Below are 26,499 nucleotides of genomic sequence, written 5' to 3' on the forward strand. Positions count from 1 at the left end.
AAAGGAATAGGAGCAGAGAAACAGGATGTTTAAAGCTGAACTCCATCCCTTCTAGCTTGCACAGTTGTAAAGACTTCTGCCCTGTACTGAAATAGCTTTTTCTGATTTCAGCTTATTCTGTGAGCTTCTGGCAGTGTTCATTAGAATGTTGGGAGGTGCAGAGGCAGTAAACACTCAGAGTCCAGTTGCAGGAACAGAATTTGTATTAACCACCTCCCCTCTGGTTCTGGGACGTCACCCCAGTGTCAATGCTTGTGTGCGCGCACGGGGGGGGGGGGGGGGGCGCACAGCATGGCGATTGGGGTCACACCGTGTCCCTAGGACACGACGCGACCCCGATCACAGTGAAGAGCAGCTCTTTACCCATTAAGTCAACTGTGTCCAATCACTGCCGATCACATGTAAACACGGAAGTGCCATTTATCGGCATTCCTCTCATCACACTGACAGTGTGAGGTGAGGAGAGTCAATCAGTGGCATTTCCTCACAGGGGGAGACCTGTACAGGTAATCAGTGCCCTGATTATCAGTTCAGCCCCAGCAGTGACACCAATCAGTGCCCATCAGTGGTGACATTCCGTGCTACCTTTCAGTGCCCATCAGTGCTTGCTCATCCGTGCCACCCATCAGTGCCCATCAGTGCTGCCCGACAGTGTCTGTAAGTGCCGCCTATCCGTGCTGCCTATCAGTGCCCATCAGTGCCACCTATTAGTGCCTTTCTGTGCCACCCATTAGTGCCGCATATCATTGCAGCATATTAGTGCCTGCTCATCAGTGCCAACTAATCAGTGCCCTTCAGAGCAGCCTCCTCAGTGCAGCCTATCAGCGCACATCAGTGAAGGAGAAAAATTACTTATTTACAAAATTTACTGTCAGAAACTAAGAAAAACGTTTTTTTCCAAAATTTTCTGTATTTTTTATTTTTTTTTTTAAATAAAAAACCCAGCGGTGATTAAATACAATCAAAGGAAAGCTCTATTTGTGTGGAAAAAATGATAAAAATTACATTTGGGTATAATGTTGCATGACCGCACAATAGTCATTCAAAGTGTGACAGCACTGAAAGCTGAAAATTGGCCTGGGCAGGAAAGGGATGAAAGTGACCTGTATTTAAACGGTTAAAGTTCAGTAATTTACAATAAGCCCGCGGGAACACATCCGACCGGGAACACTCACACAATGCACAGTAATGTGTAGCAGAACAGGTTCGGGTGTGCCCACAGCATCTGTATTGAGGGCCGGAATACGACCCAATCGATCCGTGCCCAAATGGGGGAGGTCTCCAGGAAGGATGCCTGTCCCTATCCTTTCCTTCTTCACCTGAAACCTCGTCTTGCCACTAATCACTGTCCCTGGCAGACGAGTGACCTGTCCCTACACTACCCACATGCGAAAATGCATGCCAAGCTTGGAAGACAGGGCCTTAAATAGGCTCTGCCTGACCCAAGATGGCTGCCAGAGTCACATGGGGTGACAGCATCCAATCGGATAACTTCCCCAGCGATCCAGGAAACCGTAGAGGAACTATGTTCCTTTTGACTTCCCCTCCAACTGCAACACCGCTGCAGTCGAGCGCCACCTACAGTGGAGAAAATATACTGCACCTGCCTACAAGAAGCTAGCCCTTAACTTCTCAGTCAGGCTGTACCTGCCTAACTGCTTTCATTTATTGAGTTTCAGCATCACATTGTAAGGGGTTCTTAGAGCTATGACTGAGTGACCTCCTGTCCAATGGTGCCCGCATAGTTCCAGAGCCAACACCAATGGTACGAACAGCATGACAGCAATGATTTTTTTTTAGCTGTCTGTAAGGCTGACCATCACTGTAAAGGTTGAATTCTTCCCACTGACCTCTAAAGTAAGAGGCATTGTCCCATTGAACACAGGTTAATTGGTTTTAGTAAGGCTTCTTCGAGATCTGAAAATTTTAGAGGTTCCTCTGGGGTAAAGGTTGAAAAAGACAGCCTTAGACAGATACTTGAAATAAATACTAAGAACTAAGGACTGTCAATTTATATCAGGCACTAATGAGCGGAATTATTTGAGTATTTAAGCCGCATGGCCTTCGGCACAGTATTCAGTGTGGAAGAGATGGTTTAGCAGAGTGACGTCACCTTGAATACTACACATATGGCATGGGAAAGGCAACTCTGCCTAGGTGAGGGCCATTGTGTGGGCGATTACAGTATCGTGACTCCAGACTGTGCCGCATAATACACTTTATTTGGAATTAGTTTGGCTCATCTCTAATTTATCACCAAAGTCACTCCTGTCCAGAGCAGTTAGCGCATCTTTTGCAAAGCCTATTATAGGTTTGAATAAACCCCTTCCAACCTTTTCAATGCATCATTACGTCTAAACCCGCTCAGAGGCAACATTGTTAATGACAGGTGACAGCAAAGGCAGCAGATGAGTCACCATGTCCTGTTATAGAAGTGTTACATATTAGCGACATCTAATATAGCTTTACATAGAATCCATATGACATTGTAATATATATTTTGCACATACATAGAAGCACTCAATGGCCAGCAGTACACCTGCTGGTAATGTCATACAACCAGATGATGAATTGTGATGATGAAATGGAGTAAATACAGCACGCAGACCTATTTTACCACCTGGATGACATGTGACATCTTGAATATGAAAGCAGACCCTGGTGGAGTGATATCACACATGTGCTGCAGAATTCCTATTCCCAGTGTGCCAGAGAGTGCCCTGGGGCTTTTGCAATCCTATCAATGGCCCTTTGCATGTCCTTTTATCCTTTCTGCTACACTATATGGCCAAATGTTTTTGGACACCTGACCATTACACCTAAATGAGCCTGGACACTTTAAAACCATGGCCAAAAATATGAAGTTCCCCTTTCCCTCCTTTTGCAGTTATAATGACCTCCACACCTCTGGAAAGGCTTTCCATAAGGTTTTGGAAAGATTGCTTATTCAGCCAAAAGAACATTTGGGAAGTCAGGTACTGATGTTGGTACTGAGGTTGGTACTGAGAAGACCTAGCTTTCAATCTGTGTTCTAATTCAATCCAAAGCATGTTCAGTAAGGTTGAGGTTGTTGCTCTATGGAGGACACTCCAGCCTAACCTGGTCAAACAATACCATTATGGTGCTGGCTTTATACTTAGGGGTACAGTCATCTTGGAACAGAAAAGATGAGTGTGTTATACCTAACCCAATGTGGTATAGATAATCCACCAACATAAATTCAAATCAAATATAGTGCCAAATATGATCTGTATAAATTCAGTCCCAGCAAAAAACCACAGCATACAGTCCAAAATGAATAAGCAAGGCTGGAAAGTCCTAAAAACAAGTGCTTCTTCTGATAGTGTAGCCTCCACCAAAACCAGGGTCACCCAGTGATACAGGCCGCTTACCAGATGGGGTGGACCTCTAGATTATAAGGAGTCAAAGAAGCCTTTGGTCATAGATGAATGCCAGGATCAGAAAAATTTCCCTCAAAGATCATCCAGCCCGATAATCATTGGACCACCATTAGATATATACTTGGCTTCACATTTGCGGTGACATGACAGGAGGCCTTCCTTCCTGGGCCTGAAGACCTGGAGGGACAGAACTGTCATACATTTAAGATAAAGAACTTTAAGAAGGTGAAGTCATGTAGCGTGTGCAAGCAGGCGATTACCAGGGAGGGCAGTGCTTGCCGAGTTTGCCGTCTGTCATGTCACCGCAAATGTGAAGCCGAGTATATATCTAATGGTGGTCCAATGATTATCGGGCTGGATGATCTTTGAGGGAAACTTTTATGATCCTGACATTCATCTATGACCAAAGGCTTCTTTGACCCCTTATAATCTAGGGGTCCACCCCATCTGGTAAGCGGCCTGTATCACTGGGTGACCCTGGTTTTGGTGGAGGCTACACTATCAGAAGAAGCACTTATTTTTAGGACTTTCCAGCCTTGCTTATTCATTTTGGACTGTCTGCTGTGGTTTTTTGCTGGGACTGAATTTATACAGATCATATTTGGCACTATATTTGATTTGAATTTATGTTGGTGGTTTATCTATACCACATTGGGTTAGGTATAACCCCCTCACCCATTTATTTTGCTATTTGCACAGTGTTTTTATTCACTATTTAACCACATTTATAATTCGGTTGAGCGTAACTATTATATTTTACTATATAATATTGTTAATTGCTACGTTTTCACGTTTACGTTGGAGCTCCCACAATTCATTTAATTATATATTTTTTCTGTTCTTATTTATATTTATATATCACTAAGTCACGGTTCACTGCGCGGGATTGGTGGTGCATAACACCATTTTTTTCATGGAACAGAAAAGGACCTTTCCCAAACAGTTGTCAGAAGGCTGGAAGTGCAAATTGTCTAAGATGTCTTTGTATTACCTGTAATGTACCGCTCTCACCCGAAGGGCCCACTGTGAATCAACCCAGGTCTTCCCTTAGAAACATAGAAAAGTGACAGCAGAAAAAGACTGTGTAGTCCATCGAGTCTACCCATTTTTTGGGGGGATGGGTGGGTGGGGGGGGGGTTATACGTTTTTGCATTTTATTTTTCGACTTTTTTTTTTTTACTATAGATCTATGTTTGTCTCAGGCATGATTGAAGCCCTTTACGGTTGACTGGTTCACTACCTCTGCTGGAAGCATCGACTAACCTTCAGTAAAATAATACTTTCTAAGATTAGTTTTGAACTTTCCTTCCGTTAGTTTAAGGTCATGTCCCCTTGTTCTTGATTTTGGTTTCATATTGAAAAAACTGCCCTCTTGAACTTTATTCACCTACTTGATGTATTTATATGGTTTCAATCATGTCTCCCCTTTTCATTCTTTCCTCCAGACTGTACATATTAAGTTCCTGAAGTTGCTCTCAATATGTTTTATCCCCCAGACCTATCACCATTTTTGTTACCAGTCGGTGGACTAGTTCTATCTTATCAATATCTTTTTGTGAGTGAGGTCTCCAGAACTGGACGCAGCATTCTATATAGACCTCCCCCAGTCTTCAGTCTTGTTAAAAATCTATATAGGGGAATCAGGACCGCCTTCCTCCTGCTGGTGATCCATTAAGTGATGCATCCTAGAATTTTAACGGCCTTTTGGCTAAGATTAAGTGTAGTATCTGTTCTTATCAGTTGGTATGGAAGTTGAAGGTTAGTATCGGCAGGGACTGAAATGAACCGGAGCGCGCTGGACGTAACTGGGGGGCCGGGAAGTAGGTACTGTCAGAGAAAGCTGGAAAGGTCCATTGCCTCCTGATTTGAATGGGATCCACCCCTATCAGTTTGAAGGGAGCGAGAAAGCCGGCGTAGTTCCACCGGTTAGTACTGCTCCTGGATGTAATTGGTAAGGAATGGTGATGGTGGTGGGAGGGCCTTTTCCTCCTGGGTTGAATCTGGCCTTGCAAAAGGCTTGTCTCCAGTTGAAGGCAGGCTCTCCCACAATCTAGGTGCCAGCAGCCTGGGAGAGATTGTCACTGCGTTAGGTTAATTAAGCAATTAACCCTTTAAACTCCAAACTGCCACCAGATAGCTCTGGGCCTATAAACCCTTCACAAGCAATACCAACTATGATTTTAGAATAAACATCTGCAACACACACTGTCACCACAGAAAGGTATGTTCAGAGGATTTATATGACAGCAGCGCTCTTTAAGAGACAGGGATTCTTTCTGGTTTGTGTTAAACGCTTTAGAGACAATGTTAACTCTTCAAATAGAATTTAATAATTAAAAGGTCAAAATGGTCCAAATAAAATATTTACAGAAAAAGGGTGTTCTAAAGAAATAATGAGACAATAAAACAACAGAGAAATAAAAGAGTTGAAAAGGAAGAATAATTGCAATGTCCTGGTTTCAGCAGAGTCCAGCGAATAAGAAGAAAGGGTACAGTGGCTCTCACAAGTCCTGTTGGGTGTTCCTTGGTTTGAAGTTAATGAGAGCTGCCAAACTGTCCTGGTATTCCCCTTTTCTCTGGGATCAAACGGGTGTTGACAGAGGCCATCTGACCAATTAAGCATCTAAGGAGTGGTTTCTGGGATGTCACTATGGTTATGACTATGTCTCAGAGACAGCTTTCTTTAGGTACTTCTATTTCAGAGTACCTACCGGCTACAGCCTGCTAACAGCGTTAATGTAGCTTTGAATTTAATATAAACTTGACAGGTTTCGGGTGCCCTGTTTGCCTAGGAGCTGAATTGGGCTAATTCTGCTCCCAGTACTCCTAGGGCAGTGGTGTTTGGGCTCAAAAACTATAAATTAACTGAAGGAGGTAAATATGTCTACATTCTGGCTGTGCTATTATTATTTCATGAGTTATGAAATATACTGAAGTTTCAGAGATATAACTTCTAACCCATCTACAGAGAGGGGTATTGGCCATCACCTCCAACTTAGCTATTTACGGCCCATATCTGTTACCTCTCTTGTCACTCAAACTGCAAGCTGGACAGTTTTATGCCCCCTGAGATGTGTATTGAGAGAAAGATGCCTGACATGCTGCTAAGGGTTGTGGATTGTATGAACTGAAAGGAGGGGGAGAGAGGAAAAGGTCACTGTGCTTATTTCCTGTACATGACAACATGGCTGAGATGAGCTGAGACATAAACAAAATGGATGTCACATACAGTTTTTCATGGGCCCAATGCGCACAACCATTACATGGCCTAACTATGGCAGGGTTCTACAGTACTGTTCATTGGAAACACCTGAACTAAATTTGGAGGGGTGTCCACATTATTTGGCCATAGCATATTTGAAGTCTTGACGTTCACCAAACAAGAATGAGAGAATCAAGGCAGCAACTTGGATTAAGTCATTCAAATACTTTTCTCCTTTTAGCAGTATGTCTCCGTTACTTAGTATAGAAGTTTTATCTTCACAAAGTGTCAGGTCCAGCTAAATCAGACCTGTTCAATATGGAACGGAAGGCATGTTTCTACACAGCATGTTCTGGTACATTTTTCTTCATAAAAAATGTAGCACTTTTCCTTTAAATAGCTGCCAGCTAGACTGCTGGAGATGTATAGTGCAATACACGTCCTCCACACCTCACCCCCTCCCGTCCCTGTCCGTATGAATATGCATCATGCAGCAAAAGCATGTCGGTGATTGTTGCAGGGTTGATATGTGTCACTTCTCCAGCTCTGAAGTGCTCAGATCAAGCGACTGACGCTTGTGAATTTAGGCTGTCACCCAGACATCACCAGTGCTGCCGAGTTTTAGGAGAGGACGAGGGTGTCATTTCAGATTATGCTTTCTTTTAAAGGATAATTTACTGAACCTAAAGTTAGTAGTTACCAAAGTGTTCCCGATGTCTGGGTGAAGTCTCAGATTTCTGTACATAATAGACTGAATTCTAATCATCTAATAAAGGATATTTGTCATTGGAGAAATATGGAGCCTTCATAACTCAGCTGTTTCTGAAAACACACATTGCTTGACTTGGTCTGGCTTCATTGCTTCAAATTCGCAAACCGACTACAAGCATGCAGCAAGTAAAAGTCGGTGACTGAAAGCATGAAAGCCAAAGTGTCAACATGACAGACAGAGAACTAACATTTTCACAATATTTCTAATGAAAGGTGTCCTTTAATGATCTGCAACCTTTTAAAAGTCAACCATGAATTAATTTTCAACTGTGCATGGAGTTTGGTTGGGCAAATCACCTGCTCATCCCTCTTAATCCCTGGGCCTTCAGCAGCGAGCTGTCCCCACCAGTGATGGGACAAGGCCATCCAGCACCCAGGGCAAAGATGTCAAACTATACCCTCCCCCCTTCCCTTAGGGTTTGGTCAGGGTGCCCACATCCCTGCAATTAACCATTGCACCCAGGGCAGCCGCCCCTCCTGCCCACCCATTGTCCAAGCCCTGCTGTGAGAAATCACAGGGCCCCGTACAGACTACCTGGCATGGCCCCCCAAAGAAAATATTAAAGATATATTTAGCTAAAATTACAACAAAATCACTATTAGCAGACTCAAATATAACATAGCTCGCATAATTCCTGCTAAATCTAGAAAAAAAAACAACGTTGAATAAAAATGAAGATGAGATGAGAAAAATATACAGGCTGGGCAGTTGGAGCTCAGTGATCAGAGAGACAGAGGAAGAGAAACAAAGTTACAAATAAACTCCTGAGCAGAGATAACATTAGAGCCAGTGCTGGGAGGGGGGCCCACACAGGGAGGGGGATTAGTGAGAGACGACTGCCTCTTTCTCAGCAGATAAAAGCTGATAGCAGGGAGAGGGACAGAAATAAGATTCAGGTGCTGGAGGAAGATTTCTGTATTTGTTGTCCATCACTAATCCCCCTCCCTGTGTGGGCCCTCCTGTGTGCTCGGGCCCCCTACAAGAGGGCTGGTGGCCCCCCCTATCAGCGGCCCTGCCTGCTCCCCACCATAATATCAATTACTGTTCCTGCCTATCTGAGAGTAAAGTAAAACCTTGGATTGAGAGTAACTTGGTTTGAGAGCGTTTTGCAAGACAAGCACATTTTTTTTATAAATGTTGATTTGATAAACAAGCAATGTCTTTATATACAAGTAGCGTCATGTCACAACTGAGTATAAAAGAGAAGAGAGGCGCCTCTAGGTGTAGCAATATGGTTACATTAAATAAAGGTACAAAATTTAGCAACTCACATCGTTGATGATTAACCAGTTTATGACCGCCCGCCGCAGATATACTGCGGCAGGCAACCGCTCCCAGGCAAATTGCCATACAAGTACGGCGCTCGCTCTCGTCGGCGGGGAAGCCGATGCAGTGGGCAGGCGGCTCCGGTTGCCACCCGCAATCGCACCCCGTTGAGAGAGAAAAACGGTCAGCTGTTGTAAACACAGCCGACCGTTCTTCTCTCTGGAATGATCACAGAGTGCCTGTGATCCTTTTATATAGGATCACAGGTCTCTATGATCATTTCACAAGCCACGCCCCCAACAGTTAGAAACACACCCCTAGGCTCACATTTAACCCCTTGATCCCCCACAGTGTTAACCCCTTCCCCGCCAGTGTCATTATTACAGTAACAGTGCATATTTTTAGCACTGATTATTGTAGTAATGTCACTGGTCCCCCCAAAAGTGTCAGAAATGTCAGTTAGGGGTCCGATCTGTCCACCGCAATGTCGCAGTCCTTCCGGTCCAGAAGTGGTTAAGCCAATTCCTTGGGGACCCGTAGGTCCCCTGAACTAGTGTCCCCATTGGAAGATTTCCCCTCTTTCTGGGGACAACCCACAATTTGGGATTTTCTTTTACTTTCATGACAACAGTAAACAGGACAAATAGAGAGGGTGAATCTCCCTAATGGGGGCACAGACAGCAATAAAAACTGACATGGGGTTCTAATCCCTCTCCACTCTATCCAAAAGAAGTTTTGCCTTTAGTTATACTTTAAGGCTTTCGCCATGATGTAACTCTACCACCAACTGGACTGGAACACACCAAAACTGTGAAATCTTCTTTATTAGGGTACATAACACATTCAGTCGGTACCTCCCAATGGTACTTGACCATCCTGCCTACGTGAACTGGATGGACATCCTATTCTAAAACTATGGCCATTTTTATTTTATTTTTTAAATGTATTTCAGGTATTTATATAGCATACATTTACATATATATTATACATTCACATCAGTCCCTGCCCTCAAGGAGCTTACAATCTAAGGTCCCTAATTCACATTCATACACATTCATACATACACATACAAGGGCCAATTAGACCTTCTCTGTCTCTCTCCATTTCCTCCTTCAGGGTCCCACAGCCAAGACAGCAATGACAGGAAATGATGTACATAATTATACATAAAACTGTGATATTAGCAGCTAACCAAAGAGGGCAGTAGCTTTCTACATGCATTAATGCAAGTGGCCCCTGGGTGGGAGGACAGGAGAAAAGTAGAGGAGAACAGTTGTTCGGACACAAAAAACACACAAAGACGCTTATATACGCATTTACAGGTGCTTCCACTGAAGTCTTTGGAACCAAAAATGCACCACATAGCCCCAAAAAAGGCTCATGTATATTTTCCAGTGGATAGGCGTGGAGATTTGATCAGCCTGCTTTGAACTTAATTTAATTTCTATTGCTGCAAGTTGATGCTCAAAGTGGGCATACAACATGCCTGCACATAGACAGGTGCAGTTAGCCACTTTGCCACTAGGTGGCTCTATACCAGAATAATGTCTGGTACAACAGGTAATGACACCAGGTGTTAGGCCCCTTTTAGGTAGAGCCCTCCTTCAAATGATGTCAGGGGTGAGTCAGCACCCACATATAAGCTAGGTGGGAAGGGGACTCAGAGAGATTTGGGGCATGGGAGCCATACATCCCACATCTGTAAGAATGTAACCAACACACAGGGTCCCTGGAAAGGGCAGGAGGCCGGGTGGAGACCTGTATGTGGAAGATGCCAGCTGAAGACATTCTGTCCCTTAAGGAGTTGGGGGCTAGGCTGGAGATTCCTGTATAAGACTGCTTCCCTGGGGGGTTCCTGTCAGGGCTGGGACAAGGGGTGGGCAGGAGAGGCGGCTGCGCTGGGCGCAATGGTTTTTTGCAGGGGTTGGGGCGCCCTGATCCTAACCGTAAGGGAAGGAGGGGACGCATTTTGGAATCTTTGCCCTGGGCGCTGGTTTGCCTTGTCCCGACACAGGACTTAATGGGGGGGTTTACTCAGCAAGGAGGTGTGTGCAGAGAACACAGTCCTGTGAGCACGTATGACCCTGGGTAGAGGAAAGACTGTAGGGGGATGGCTGTGAGGTGCTGAAAATGCTTTCAGTTGTGACTACTGCGGACTATCCACTTTAGTGATTAACTGTGCATGTAAAATGGGTCCAGAATGTATGTCCTAGGGATGTGACTGACTTGGCATTCCCTGAACAACATCAGTAAAGTGCAGTAAATCTAACTACCATGTGGACATTCCTTCTTCAGGATATAAAGGTCTATGGAATGTTATGAGGGGGACCTATGGCAAAGAGCAGAGCACAAGGGGGTCAGCCTCAGCATGTGGGATTGTGTTCTAGCAGGGCCGGAGCGATAGGTAGGGCCTTGTGCTTCAGCATCAAAATTAGCCAACCACAAAGACCCTCTTATAAGAGCAATGTGTGTACAACTGCTTATAGTTTCCATCAGAAGTGCATGTTACGGGGTGATAATGCAGAAGAGCAACTGCATGAAAAGGGACATGGCGTTGTCACTCCATAAAAGGAATTGCTTCAACAGGGACATCCAGAGCAGGATCAACAGATATACATGTAGCACCCTCCTAGGTAGGTGCTAGGTAGGTAAAGCCTAGCATCTCCGTCTGCTTATTAGGGGAGCCTGATTTATAGTTAGGCCTGTTACATCTGTCCAGGATGTGATTCATCTGGTCTGAGGGAGTGTCCCCACTGTATACAATAGGGGAGCCTGTTGGACAGTGGAGGAAACCCAGCCAGTGACACACAGGCTTTTGTAACTATCCCAGTGGGTTGGCACCAACAGTGGTACATCCTGAGATATGTTATAAAAGCCAAGGGCACATGTGACAGGGTGTCTTTGGGCGGGAAGCCAGGTCCCAGAAGGAGGGTGACAGTTGTCTCTCCTTGTGCTGCTGTGGACGATGGTCACAGGCAGTCGGTCTTGTGAGCCAGGAGTGTGGAGCTGAGCCAGGAGGTCCAGTGGATGCTGACTAGTGGAGTTGGAGGCAGAGCAACCTTAGAAAAAACAGAAACAGTGTCCGTGAGTACCGGGAAGCTTGCCAGGGTATGGCCAGGAAGGGGACAACTCCAGTGGAGAGTCAATTGACAGGAGCCAGCACACATAGCAAGTGAGAAAGGGGGTGCTGAGTTGAAACCCTGAAGAGTAATTCAAATAATAACATATTAACTATCTTCACTTCAGTGGCAAGGTGAAGCAGCGGCCTTGCCACATTCTACAGTCAGTTGTCCTCAGAATTGTGCATAGTTACTAGTTGGAGTATCCCACTCACTCCTTCTCCTATCCAAGTTCTAAATAAAAATACAAAAAAACCAAGATCCCCTGGATTGATTATTGACTGAGCCAAGGACTTTCAATGCTATTTATCTGCTATCGGTTGCTAAGGGTAACCCAGGGGAATCCAGAAAGGGTAATTCTCTGCAGTCCTCTAGGGGGCAGTGCTACATACAAATATTGGCAACTACTTTTGAAATGACGTTAACATGCTGGGGTTATATTGACAGGGCTTTAATGGTGGGACAACTGTGGGTGAAAGTGAGATGGAACGATTTAAAAGCGTTTGGGTTCAAAGACGGGAGATTCAGCTGTAATGGAGCCGTGTATCTTAAAGTCATCGATGACGCTTTGTCAACTGTTCAGTGTTTGCATTGAAAGAGAGGAAGATGCAATACATAATTTCCTTCAAAAAGCCCCATGACAGTAAGACATGTGAGGTATATTTATGCTGGTTTACTGATCACAACAATGTGACGGATGATTTAATAATAATTGAATTATGTTCACTAGACAAGACAATCCACAATGAGGTTCTTTACAGAGAGATCTATGCACAGTTAATTGCTTCCTGAGCGAGCTCACACTCTATTTGTTTGTTGCACAAATCCTTGGAGATAAGAGTTTAGAAGACCTTGCTATCAATGTATGCTTCACTGCTTTTATATGTATGAGGCAGTTGTGCGGCCTTCACTGCCGCGGTTACGCAAACAGGCTTATTCAATATGGGCGATGTTCAAAGGGCATTAGCCCCTGGGAACCAATTGGAAGTCATCTTTTATGGTCTGACTTAAAGGGCAAGTCCACTTTCGTGGGGAAAAAAAATCAGCAAATAAAGAAAAAACAATATAGTGTATACAATTGCGACACAAATCATATTGTAATTGAATGTTATTAAAAATGACCTTTCCTTTTCAATCTGCAGCTGTTTAATTTCCTGAAAATGCAATGCAATATGGCTACCTGGAGCTGTTCTGTACACAGAATGTATACTGACCACACCCCCAGAAACATAATTTCCTACTTGTGTGATTGGCTCACCAATTTTCCCAGAAGTCTGCCTAATGCCAGATTTCTTACAAAAATTTCATTTTTTGGTGAGATACTTCCAATAGGGCTCAGGGAGCCTGCCAGTGCCCTCCCCATCAGTGCTGCCCGCCAGTGCCCCCCCATCAATGCTGCCCACCAGTGCCCATCAGTGCCATCTATCAGTGCTGCCCACCAGTGCCCATTATTGCCCACCAGTGCTGCCTATCAGTGCCCATCAGTGCCACCCATGAGTGCCAATCAGTGTCGTCTATCAGTGCCCATCAGTGCCACCTATCAGTGCCCATCAGTGCCATCTATCAGTGCCCATCAATGCCGCCTATCAGTGCCCATCAGTGCTGCCTATCAGTGCCCATCAGTGCTTCCTATCAGTGCCAATCAATGCTGCCTATCAGTGCCCATCAGTGCTGCCTATCAGTGCCAACCAATGCTGCATATCAGTGCTACCTATCAGTGCCACATATCAGCGCCTATCAGTGCTGCATATCAGTGCCACCCCATCAGTGCTACCCCATCAGTGCCTCCTCATCAGTGCCTGTAAGTGCGGCCTCATCAGGGCTCATCAGTACAGGAGAAAACTTAATCTATTTACAAAATTTTATAACATAAACAAAAAAACTTTTTTTTTTTTTTCAAACTTTTAGGTCTTTTTTATTTGTTTAGCAAAAAAGTAAAAACCCAGAGGTGATCAAATACCACCAAAAGAAAGCTCTATTTGTGGGAAAAAAATTATATTAATTCGGTTTAGGTACAGTGTTGCATGACCGCGCAATTGTCATTCAAAATGCAACGGCGCTAAAAGCTATAAATTGGCCTGGGCGGGAAGAGGGGAAAGTGCCCAGCATTGAAGTGATTAAAACTGATTTTTTTTTTTTTTTTAACATTTGTCTTTGCAGCCATATTTGGCAAGAGATGTTATGAACATCGATCACACATAATGATGTGAAGATAAAGCGGGCGCACACCAAACGATGACTTTATAATAGAAAAGGTTTATTGTACGAATCTGGATACAAGGTACAACAGAATGGAAGTGGTAGACGCGTTTTACGCGTTTCACACGACCAACAGCGTGCTTGTTGGTCACGTGAAACATGTCTACCACTTCCATTCTGTTGTACCTTGTATCCAGATTCGTACAATAAACCTTTTCTATTATAAAGTCATTGTTTGGTGTGCGGCCGCTTTCTCTTCATGTTCTTGTTTGCGGTGGCGATCCAAGGCCCAGCACTCACGGCTGATTGTGGATATAGATCCACCTGAGCGGTGTAAATCTTCATTCCACACATAATGATGGACAGTGAAACTGCTGGACATTTGGGTAAAATCAGAATAAAGAAGCTGATAGCACAATACTGTGGTGAAAGTATCACAATCTAGAAACAAAAAAGTGCAGCGCTAATATACAAGCTTTCTCAAAATATCTTGTGTAAAAAGCAAGAATTATAAATTAAAGTGCTTCAATGTGCAACGGTAAGTAAATACAATGAAAAATAACATCAAGTACACATGACAGCGAATAATGCTGTTATCCAAAAGTGCCTTGCGCAATAAAACTCAAAATAATTATACAAATTAAAGTGCTTAGAGTGCAATTAATGAAACTGAAAAAGGATTGTTTGTCAGGTGCATAAAACAATAAACTATAAAGTCCTTCACATTGCCGTATAGATGGCTTCAAATGAAATGGAAAGAAACAGTCCTTTATGGAAACGTGCGAAGATCTCACCGGAGGAATATATCATATATATATATATATATATGCAGGGCTTTTTTTCTCAGAGAAAATGTGCAGGAACTCCCCTTTCTAAGTTACTTTGTGTCTCCGCCCCCCACCCCCCTTCGAGCACGAACCCTTGGTTCCACCCCTACCCACCTCTGAGCACCGACACTTGGATCCACCCCCTACTCAGCTTCCAGTACAGCCCCTTTTAGAGAATATAAGTATAATTTTGTAGTGGAATGTATGGAATTTGGTTATGATAACAAGAAATGCAATAAAATTGATCCCCCACAGCCAGCAGCAAAATACCCCCCCAGCAGCAATAGACCCCCAGCAGCAGCAAAAGATCTCCCAGCAGCCAGCATCAATAGACTCTCTAGCAGCCAGCAACAGTAGACCCCCTCCCCAAACAGTAGATCCCTTCCGGCAACAACTAACCCACAGTATCAAAAGATCCTCCACCAGCAACAATAGATTGCCATCCAAAAATAGATCCCCTGCAGCATCAATAGATCCAGCATCAGTAGTCCCTATAGAACCCCTTGCCATGGCATACATTCAGTGCTAGATGTGCCGGAACTGCGTTCCCCCGCGTTCCCGCTGAAAAAAAGCCCTGTATATATATATATATATATATATATATATATATATATATATATATATATATATAAATATGGATATATAAGATGGGTGTTCAAACACCCAAGAAAGGATCACGCCACCCCAGTGCTACAAATGGGAGGCTTACCAGGAGCTTTTGACCTCAGTTAACCAGAAGGTTTTCCCCCTTAATGACCAGGCCATTTTTTGAGATTCGGCACTGCGTTACTTTAACTGACAATTGTGCAGCCCTGCGATGCTGTACCCAAATAAAACTGATGTCCTTTTTTTCCCACAAATAGAGATTTATTTTGGTGGTATTTGATCACCTCTGCAATTTTTTTTTTTTTTTTGCGCTATAAACAAAAAAAGAGCGACAATTCTGAAAAAAAATATATATTTTTTTCACTTTCTGCTATATAACATTCCCAAAAAAAAAAATTTAGAATCCAATTTTTTTTCTGCTACATATTTTTGGTAAAAAGAAATCCCAATAAGAATATATTGATTGGTTTGCGCAAAAGGTATCACGTCTACAAACTAGGGGAAAGATTTATTACTGTCTATCCACAGCGCTTTACAACTTGAGGATAGACAGTACAAACATAATACACTTTAATACAGTAAGAATCAGAGGGCCCTGCTCCTTAGAGCTTATTTATGTAATTTTAGCGGGATTGCAACATTGCGGCGGACAGATCGGACACCTAACTCACATTTTTGACACTTTTGGGGGGGGGGGACGAGTGACATTACTACAGCAATCAGTGCTAAAAACATGCACTGTTACTGTACTAATGACACTGGCAGGGGAGGGGTTAACACTAGGGGCGATCAAAGGGTTAAAGTTGTCTCTAGGGGGTGCTTTCTAACTGTGTGGGGGATGTACTTATGAAATGAACTCAGGGACCTGTTTACAATGGCAGAGCGCCATACTGTCTCCATGGGGAGCGATCGTGGGTGCCCGGCTAATGGGCGTGCGCACAGCCCCCCCACTCGCGGTTCCGCGAAGCGATGTACAGTTACATTGTTTAACGGGACAGAGCCTACTTGCCGCAGTATATGTACTGCTGGCGGTCGGTAAGTGGTTGAAGTGGTCAACACAAGCCTTAGTCGGTTGCTATCCTTCTGGTCAATCATCACAAGCTCCCACCATGATCACATGTATGAGAATAAGAATGAACCGGCAATCCTAATTATTGCAATGAGATCAGCGTTTTCCAGCCCAGCCAGCCAACCTCACCGGGTATAGCAATATTTTAGTGTGTATTTGGCTAAAATCTACTGCAGTACACACTGCTGTAACAAGACAACATTGTTCTGTTCTAAAACAGTGGTTGCTTGGATTTCTGAGCACCATTAGGTTTTTTTTTCCCACAGTTGTCTACCAGTCTTTTGCTTAGTTGAAACTTTATCAGATTGGATCAGAAACAGTACAGTCAATGGCCAGTAAATGGATACTGGACTTCACCAGTAAACTTAAGTCAAGCAAATACCAGGGGTCGAATGCCAATGTGTTTTGGTGCCCTCAGAAAGATGACCCATGCTCATTGAGAGTCTAAATGGTTGTTGGGCTTCACCAGAGCTCCAGATGTTGGGGGTGGACCAGGAACCTTATGGCACTTTTCCACTGCATGGAACCGAACGGTTCGGCTCGCTTTTGTGCTTTTCCACTGCTGGTACCGCATGGTATGGCGTAGGAACGGTTCGATACGGTACGGTACGGCGGCGCTTTTCCACTGCATGGAACCGAACGGTACGGCTCTCAAAAACAGTACCACCTCGATTGTGGTTCCAAGAGGTACCATACCCGGTACCATATCCCACAATCCTTTGCATGCAGTCACTACTAGCCACTGATTGGTCAGACAACCCATCAACTCCGTTGCTATCCCACCCACTTAACTTTAGTACTACTTTAGTGGAAAAGCAAACCATACCGTACCGTACCGAACCGTTCCAACACCGTACCATGCGGTACCAGCAGTGGAAAAGCAAACCGGGCCAAGCAGGGCAGAGTAGAGCCGAGCCGGTACTTGCAGTGGAAAAGTGCCATTAGTGGTCCTGGTTTTCTTTGCTGCAAACTGGTACCAGGTTGCAGCCCCCAGTTCACCCCACCAAGGTGTAGGCAGGTGTAGTCTATTTTCTTCAATGCAGGTGGCGCTCAATCGCAGTGCCAGTGCAGAAGGAGAGGAAGTCAGGAGGAACATGATTCATCTATGGTTTTATGGGTCACTGGGGCAGCAATCCAGTTGGATGCTGAAAGTCCAGGGGACTCTGGTGGTCATCTTGGGTCAGGCAGAGTCTATTTAGGACCCTGGCTCCTGGGTTTGGCATGCATTTAGCATGTGGGTAGTGTTGGGACAAGTCACCTGTTTATCAGGGCAGTACTAGCAGTAGAGAAAAGGTTCCAGTAGGGAAAGCATAGGGCCTACCATTCTTCCTGGAACCTTCTCCACTTGGGCTCTGCCAGGTCACATTCTGCCCCATAGGACTACACGCTGCTCTCATCCGTGGGTATTCCTGTCCGGGCTTCCTTCCCCTCCACATTTCTCCTTTCACAGCAAGCCCATGTAGAGACAACACCTGAGTTGCGATTCCCCCCGCTGTCATCTGTGAGTATAACGCGGTTATGCTACATGATTTAACCCTTGCCGTCAACCAGACAGGGGAAATGCGTTTCCACGGGCCCATCTGCTCCTGTGAAATAAAGTGTCTTTTGTAATAAACTGCAACATTTATCAAATTAGCTCCCATGATCACATTTAGATCTTAATGATTTTTTTGTAAATAAGATGAATTTTCGCCTGTCACTGGAAATATTGTTTTATTAAGTCGGGCAGCTCGGAGAGGTGTGCGAAATTCCAACCGAAAAAAAAAATCGTATTTTGAAATTGTATGTGACGGGTAAATAAACTCAGGCCTTGTGCAGAAATGTGTTTTATAGATCAGCGGATTAGGAGTCAGAGAGGAACCTGGGGGGAAAATGTCACTGGACAGGCAGCAGACAAATGGGGATGTTCTGAACTTGTTTGCAACAATGTTCAAAAAAATATATCATCAAAGTATCAATTGTTATTATGTAAGTATCAATTATTATTATCAAAGTATCAATTATATTATCATCCTCATATCAATTATTATTAATATTACCGAAATATTAATAATTGTTATCAAAGTATCAATTATGACGATCAAAGAATCTATTATTATTATGATCAATTATTATTAATATTATCATCATCAAAGTATGAATTATTATTATGAAGTTCAAAGTATCACTTATTATTATCAAAATATCAATTATTATTATCATCAATATATAAATTATTATTATCATAGCATGAATTATTATTAATATGATCAATTTATTTTTCAAAGTATATCTAAAGCCAAAACCTTTTCTTTTTTCTAATTTATATTTTATTGATGCAAACTTATACTTGGTAGGGACATGTCTGAGGTACGGCTCCCTGATGGTGCAAACTTATACTTGGTAGGGACCCCTCTGAGGTACGGCTCCCAGATGGTGCAAACTTATACTTGGCAGGGACCCGTCTGAGGTACGGCTCCCTGATGGTGCAAACTTATACTTGGCAGGGACCCGTCTGAGGTACGACTCCCTGATGGTGCAAACTTATACTTGGTAGGGACATGTCTGAGGTACGGCTCCCTGATGGTGCAAACTTATACTTGGTAGGGACCCGTCTGAGGTACTGCTCCCTGATGGTGCAAACTTATACTTGGCAGGGACCCGTCTGAGGTACGACTCCCTGATGGTGCAAACTTATACTTGGTAGGGACCCCTCTGAGGTACGGCTCCCAGATGGTGCAAACTTATACTTGGCAGGGACCCGTCTCAGGTACGGCTCCCTGATGGTGCAAACTTATATTTGGTAGGGACCCGTCTGAGGTACGGCTCCCAGATGGTGCAAACTTACACTTGGTAGGGACCCGTCTGAGGTACGGCTCCCAGATGGTGCAAACTTATATTTGGTAGGGACCCGTCTGAGGTACGGCTCCCAGATGGTGCAAACTTATACTTGGTAGGGACCCGTCTGAGGTACAGCTCCCAGATGGTGCAAACTTATACTTGGTAGGGACCCGTCTGAGGTACGGCTCCCTGATGGTGCAAACTTATACTTGGTAGGGACCCCTCTGAGGTACGGCTCCCAGATGGTGCAAACTTATACTTGGTAGGGACATGTCTGAGGTACGGCTCCCTGATGGTGCAAACGTATACTTGGTAGGGATATGTATGAGGTACGGCTCCCTGATGGTGCAAACTTATACTTGGCAGGGACCCGTCTGAGGAACGACTCCCTGATGGTGCAAACTTATACTTGGTAGGGATATGTATGAGGTACGGCTCATTGATGGTGCAAACTTATACTTGGCAGGGACCCGTCTGAGGTACGACTCCCTGATGGTGCAAACTTATACTTGGTAGGGACATGTCTGAGGTACGGCTCCCTGATGGTGCAAACGTATACTTGGTAGGGACATGTCTGAGGTACGGCTCCCAGATGGTGCAAACTTATACTTGGTAGGGACCCGTCTGAGGTACGGCTCCCAGATGGTGAAAACGTATACTTGGTAGGGACCCGTCTGAGGTACGGCTCCCTGATGGTGCAAACTTATACTTGGTAGGGACATGTCTGAGGTACGGCTCCCTGATATAGCAAACGTATACTTGGTAGGGACCCGTCTGAGGTACGGCTCCCAGATGGTGCAAACTTACACTTGGTAGGGACATGTCTGAGGTACGGCTCCCTGATGGTGCAAACTTATACTTGGTAGGGACCCGTCTGAGGTACGGCTCCCTGATGGTGCAAACTTATACTTGGTAGGGACATGTCTGAGGTACGGCTCCCTGATGGTGCAAACTTATACTTGGTAGGGACATGTCTGAGGTACGGCTCCCTGATATAGCAAACGTATACTTGGTAGGGACCCGTCTGAGGTACGGCTCCCAGATGGTGCAAACTTACACTTGGTAGGGACATGTCTGAGGTACGGCTCCCTGATGGTGCAAACTTATACTTGGTAGGGACCCGTCTGAGGTACGGCTCCCTGATGGTGCAAACTTATACTTGGTAGGGACATGTCTGAGGTACGGCTCCCTGATGGTGCAAACTTATACTTGGTAGGGACCCCTCTGAGGTACGGCTCCCAGATGGTGCAAACTTATACTTGGTAGGGATATGTCTGAGGTACGGCTCCCAGTAATTGGTATGTTGGTATCTGCGACTGGTTGTCTCTGAGCCGGTGCTGTGGCGGCTGGAGGACTAATTAAGTCGGACGCAGGTACCTCCTTCTTTGATGCCTACCGGGACATTGAGGCTCCAGTAAAAAAAACTAGGTTTAACGTGTTATTTACCTGTTATGTATACAGTTTGTTAATAAAAGGCTGAAATGGCCATTTAACACCAACCTGTGGTCATGTGGTTATTTATAATGGAGGAGGAGAGTGATGGTCAGAGCAGAATGGAGACAAATCATCTTTAATCCCCTAGTCATGGAAAAGGCAGATCATTAGGCTTTCATAACATGGAAACGAAAAACTTTGCAAAGCATTTTTTAGAACTTCGTTATCATGTCACATAATGAGAACTTTAAACTAATAGCATATGACCATGTGGCTCCTGGGAGTCATACGCCCAGGATGCTAGTAAAATTGTTATCTCTTAAAGAGGTAAAAGAGGGGTTGAACATTCAGAGAATATCCAAGTCACTCTTAGGGATGCGTAACATATCATGGTGTAGGGATGGGTAAGGGGGGGACGAGGATGTAATGCAAAACGGGAGGGGAAGGGAGGCAACGGGGGTCAGGGAAGGGGGGGGGGGGGAAGAGGGGTGGCGGCAGGCAACATAGAAAGAAACAGGCGTTCCCATGATCCCCCAGAACTCAAGATAGCTCTAGGGAAGGCGATCTAGGATCCCGAGATCTCTTTAAGGTAGGGGTCAGTACCGGTCAAGTGCAACCAAGGCATCCACTTTTTCCAACATTGTTCCTCAGTGTTTTGAACGGTAGCCGTCAGTTCTTCCATGCAATGTATCTCTTTGACCTTGGCATACCACAGTGCACGGGACGGTGGATGGGTTTGCCTCCACAGCGCAGGAATACACGCTTTAGCTGCGTTGAGGAGATTTTAGAGATTTCTTATATTTTTGCAAGGGCCTCTCCGTCAGGTGGAGAAGACAAGCTGCTGGGTTGTCACTCACATCTACTGCCATTAATTGTTTGACAGTATCCGTCACTTCCTTCCAGAAGGTACCCAGGGCCGGGCAGGACCAAAAGCTATGGTGCATAGTGCCCACCTCTAGCCAAAACCTTTTCTTCATTTAGGATAGCTTAGGAAAAACAGTTAATTTTTTTTTTTTTTGCCATGTGTCACATTGGGAAGACTTTCCATCATGTCCTGTCCTGAAAATGCAGCAAGAGAGCCAGAGAAAAGTTTAGGTTTTAGATAACATTTTTAATAATCCCTGGTGATCCTACCATTAACATTATACTAAAGGTTCAGATGTTTTGTTTTAAAAATAACAAATATGTCATACTTACCTGCTCTGTGCAATGGTTTTGCACAGAGGAGCCCCGATCCTCCTCTTCTCAGGTCCCCTGCTGGCGCTCCTGGCCACTCCCCCTCTGCTGAGTGCCCCCAGAGCAAGCTGCCTTCTCTGGGGACACTTGTGCATGTTCGCTCCTGAGCCCCGCTCTGTGTGTCCATAAGACACACAGAGTGTAGCTCTGCCCTGCTCCCCTCTCGCTCCTCACTGGCTGTGATTGACAGTAGAGGGAGTCAATGGCTCCTGCTGCTGTGTCTGAGCAAATGAGGAGGGAGAGCCCCAGGGGAGCTACTGCTCTCATGAACATCACTGGATCGAGATCGAGCTCTGGTAAGTGTAAGGGGGGCTGAGGGAGAAGCTGCACACTGGAGGTTTTTTACTTTCATGCAAAGAATGCATGAAGGTTAAAAACCTTTAGCTTTTAGTACCATTTTAAGGTCACTTCCTGTTGTAGAGTGACAACGGTCTATCCCTGTCTTCCAGCTGTTCTCCTGTGTTGTCACACAGGCTCCCGATGAAAACTATAAGTGGCTGTTTCTGCACACACTATGTAGGCATGGTCTATGGTTCTCATGATCAGGAAACGGGGCTATAGGTACAGTGGACCATGTCTATCTAATGTGTGTGAAAAAAGTAATTGTAAGCCAGTGTGACAACACACAATGGGGTTGATTTACTTAAACTGGAGAGTGCAAATTCAGGTGCAGCTATGCACGGTAGCCAATCAGCATCTAACTTCAGCTTGTTCAATTAAGCTCCGACAAAAAAAAAAACTGGAAGTTGATTCGTTTTTATGCAGAGCTGCACCAGATTTGTCACTCTCCAGTTTTAGTAAATCAACCCCAATATGTCACTTCTCATACACTATAAGAGATGGCTAAATATTCTGCATGTCTTTAGAACATAACAGGATGAGGAACCAGTAACAAAAGCGCTGGTGGCAGGTGTAGAAACAAGATTCCAGTTTATAGTATAAACTGTGCAACATTCTTTTTATTACCTGTGTGCAAATATCACATCCAGTACTATTAATGTTTCTTAAAGAATTCCAGGTATAGATATTTTTACATAGTCACATTGTTTCAGTTTTGACCAATGTACAGTAGCTATGCATATACCATACCTGTGGGATCCCTCTAGAACAGCCTCTCTCAACCTTTTTGCCCTAGAGGAATCCATGAAATACTTATCAGGTCTTGGGGAACCACCTGCTAAAACCAATTTTTATGGAGTCATTTAAAAAAAAGCCTCTAACATTGGTGGCCATTGGGAAGAATCCTCCCAACCCCCTTACAGGGATGACCCCGTACATATAGCTAAAAAGATCCTAGATATCATGCTGCTGACTTTGCTAAGTGGTATGGCTCTTGAATTTTTACAGGTACCCTCAAACGGGAGGTCAACAGCCACATTCCAAGGAAACCCTAGTAACCTCTCGAGGAACCTTAGGGTTCTATGGAACCTTGACTGAGAATGGCTGTTCTAGAAGCTGGTATTCACTGTATAGACATTGCTACTCCGGTGATCTCCACTGGGTTCCAGGTCCTGGCCGAGCGGCTGCTCTGCTGCATTGTCAACACAGGAGGGTGGCCGCTGGGCACAGTCACTATTAGGATAATGCTTTGCATTTTCACAATTGATGCAAAGCATTCTCTGATTGAATGAGGTAGAGAGGCAGGGCGGTGACATCACGCTTTCCATCTTGTCCAATCAGAGAAGGCTTTGCATTAATTGAGAAAATGCAAAGCAGGCCTGGCGTTCCCTGATGTCAAGACTTACTACTGGGCGACACATCTTGGTAGAATCGTCGATTGGTGTAGACACGCTGATACAAAACTATGGGATAAATTGGAGCAGGACCAAACGAGGATCTCTCTCAATAGAGCCCTTTGGTGTTTCGATACTCTACCCCCCACAGTTGAAATCTCACCCCTTAATTGGTGCCACACTCCTCGTCAGCATGAGAGCCTGTAAGCATTCCTCTCTTGTCGATTCTGACTCCCCCTTATTCTAGGGAACCCTGCATTCCCCCCGGGCTGAGACCCCTCGTCACACTCAGAACCTCTGGGAAATTTCGGGTATCGCACTTTATGGTGGATGGCCATTGGCCTTTGTTCTCACCTTTGGCTGACTCCCTGCATGCCTTCAACCTCCCGTTGTGGAGTGTAATGCAACTGCATCACTTATTGCATTCCATCCCTAACCCTCGCCGCTTTAGTCGTCCCTTGACGCCGTTCGAAGAGATGTGCACTGAAACTGGGGTCCTGCCGAGGGCCCTCTCTAAGATGTACAATATGCTAATTACACCACCAGAGTAGCCGAGATTGGCCTAGATCGATCCTTCTCAACAACACAAACACAGCGAATAATCGACTGCGCGCTTGGTACTTCGATAAGCACTAAAATCCAGGAGACCAATTTTAACGTTTTGACGAGATGATACTTCACTCCGACTAGACTTCACAGATGATTTCCTGACACTTCAGACAGATACTGGTGATGTCAGAAAGATGAAGGGACTTTGCTTCACATTTTCTGGAACTGCCCTAAACTCACCCATTTTTTTTCAGAGGTCAGTAGGATAACACAAAAATTAACATTGAATTTAGCATACCATCTGACCCTGCCTTTTTTCTACTACATTTCTGTGATATTCCGACTCCACGATACAAAAAATCAATTGTCAGACATTTACTGAACGCCGTGAAAGCCAACACCACACACACTACCAAAAGTATTGGAACGCCTGCCTTTACATGCACATGAACTGTAATGGCATCCAAGTCTTAGTCCGTAGGGTTCAATATTGAGTTGGCCGACCCTTTACAGCTAGAATAGATTCAACCCTTCTGGGAAGGCTGTCCACACGGTTTAGGAGTGCGTCTATAGGAATGTTTGGCCATTCTTCCATAAGCGCATTTGTGAGGTCAGGCAGCGATGTTGGAGAGAAGGCCTGGCTCGCAGTCTGAGCTCTAATTCATCCTACTAGTCTAAAGCATTAGTTGGAGGGGAGGATTATGGTGTGGTGGTTGTTTTTCAGGGGATAGGCTTGGCCACTTAGTTCCAGTGAAGGGAACTCCTTAGGTGTTAGCATACCAGGACATTTTGGGCAATTTCATGTTACCAACTTTGGGAAAAGTTTGGGGATGGTCCCTTCCTGTTTCAACATGACTGCACACCAGTGCTCAAAGCAAGGTCCATAAAAACATGGATGAGTGAGTTTGGGGTGGAGGAACTTGACTGGCCTGCACAAAGTCCTGACCTCAACACCTTTGGTATGAATAAGAAAGCAGACTGTGAGCCAGGACTTCTTGTCCAACATCAGTGCCTGACCTCACAAATGTGCTTCTGGAAGAATGGTCAAACATTCCCATAGACACACTCCTAAACCTTGTGGACAGCCTTCCCAGAAGAGTTGAAGTTGTTGCAGCTGCAAAGGGTGGGCCAACTCAATATTGAACCCTACTGACTAATGCCCCGTACACACGTTCCGATTATCGTACGATAATCGTACGACTAAAGTTTCATAATTGTTGTATGTTACTAAAATCGAAAGCAACTCTGCGTACAAACCATCCGACTTTCTTCGTACGATTCACTGACCAAGTGTATTTTTCATAGCTACGTAACGGAAGTGATGTATATACGTCTGACCCCTGCGGATTATTTTACTGTTTCCGATCATGCGTGGTATTTGTTGATCGATTTTTAGTGTACGAATACTGTACTGACGAAACGATTATCGTTCGAGAAGATGTCGTACGACAGAAGTTTTCTTGTTTGTCCCTTCGGATTTTGTTGGACCAACTGTCGTGATCGGCTGTCGAAAGCTGTGTACTAACGATCATATTATCGTGAGACCAGGTCGAAAGCGAGTTTTGTCGTACGATAATCGGAACGTGTGTACGGGGCATAAGACTGGGATGCCATTAAAATTCATGTGCGTGTAAAGGCAGGCGTCCCAATACTTTTGGTAGTGTGTGTGGTGTCGGCTTCAGGGAGCTTGTTCCCATTTAAAACATGAAAGCGAAGCTGCACACTGATCACATCACCAGGTGTATTTCACCAAACCAAGCTAGCTTCATGGAAAATGCAGATGCGTTTCACCCCATTGGGGATTAATCACAGAGGTTCTTTTTTGGAGGTCTGTATATTTCCATCAATGTTATAGGTTGCCACACACCAGCGAAAAAATTTAAATCAGGCATCTGCTATTTGGATGGGCAAGTAGGAGATATTTAGGTGACCCTTTTGGATGGGCATCACAGGAGTGTGAAGAAACAATACAGCAGGGGGTGAGGAATCTCAAGAGCACAATGAATTATATTATAAATCTCTGGCCAGGTAAAACAATTCCTTTAAATGCGCTTCAGCGGCATATTTAGCTGTCGGCTGGAGTTGTCCTTTACCGAGCCTTGCAAAGTAAACAGAATGAATAAGGCCCCAGCTCCGCGAGGCGGAAAACACAAGTTTATCATAAATAAACCCAGCCGCTGTTTACTGTCTGCAGGCGACAGGACAGACACATTCTCCTCTCTGTCAGTCATTGTAAAACGTGGCCCAGAAAAGGTTTCATTCTCCG

The sequence above is a fragment of the Pelophylax lessonae genome, assembly GCF_965119305.1.
Source record: "Pelophylax lessonae genome assembly, chromosome: 8".
Taxonomy (NCBI): Eukaryota; Metazoa; Chordata; class Amphibia; order Anura; family Ranidae; genus Pelophylax; species Pelophylax lessonae.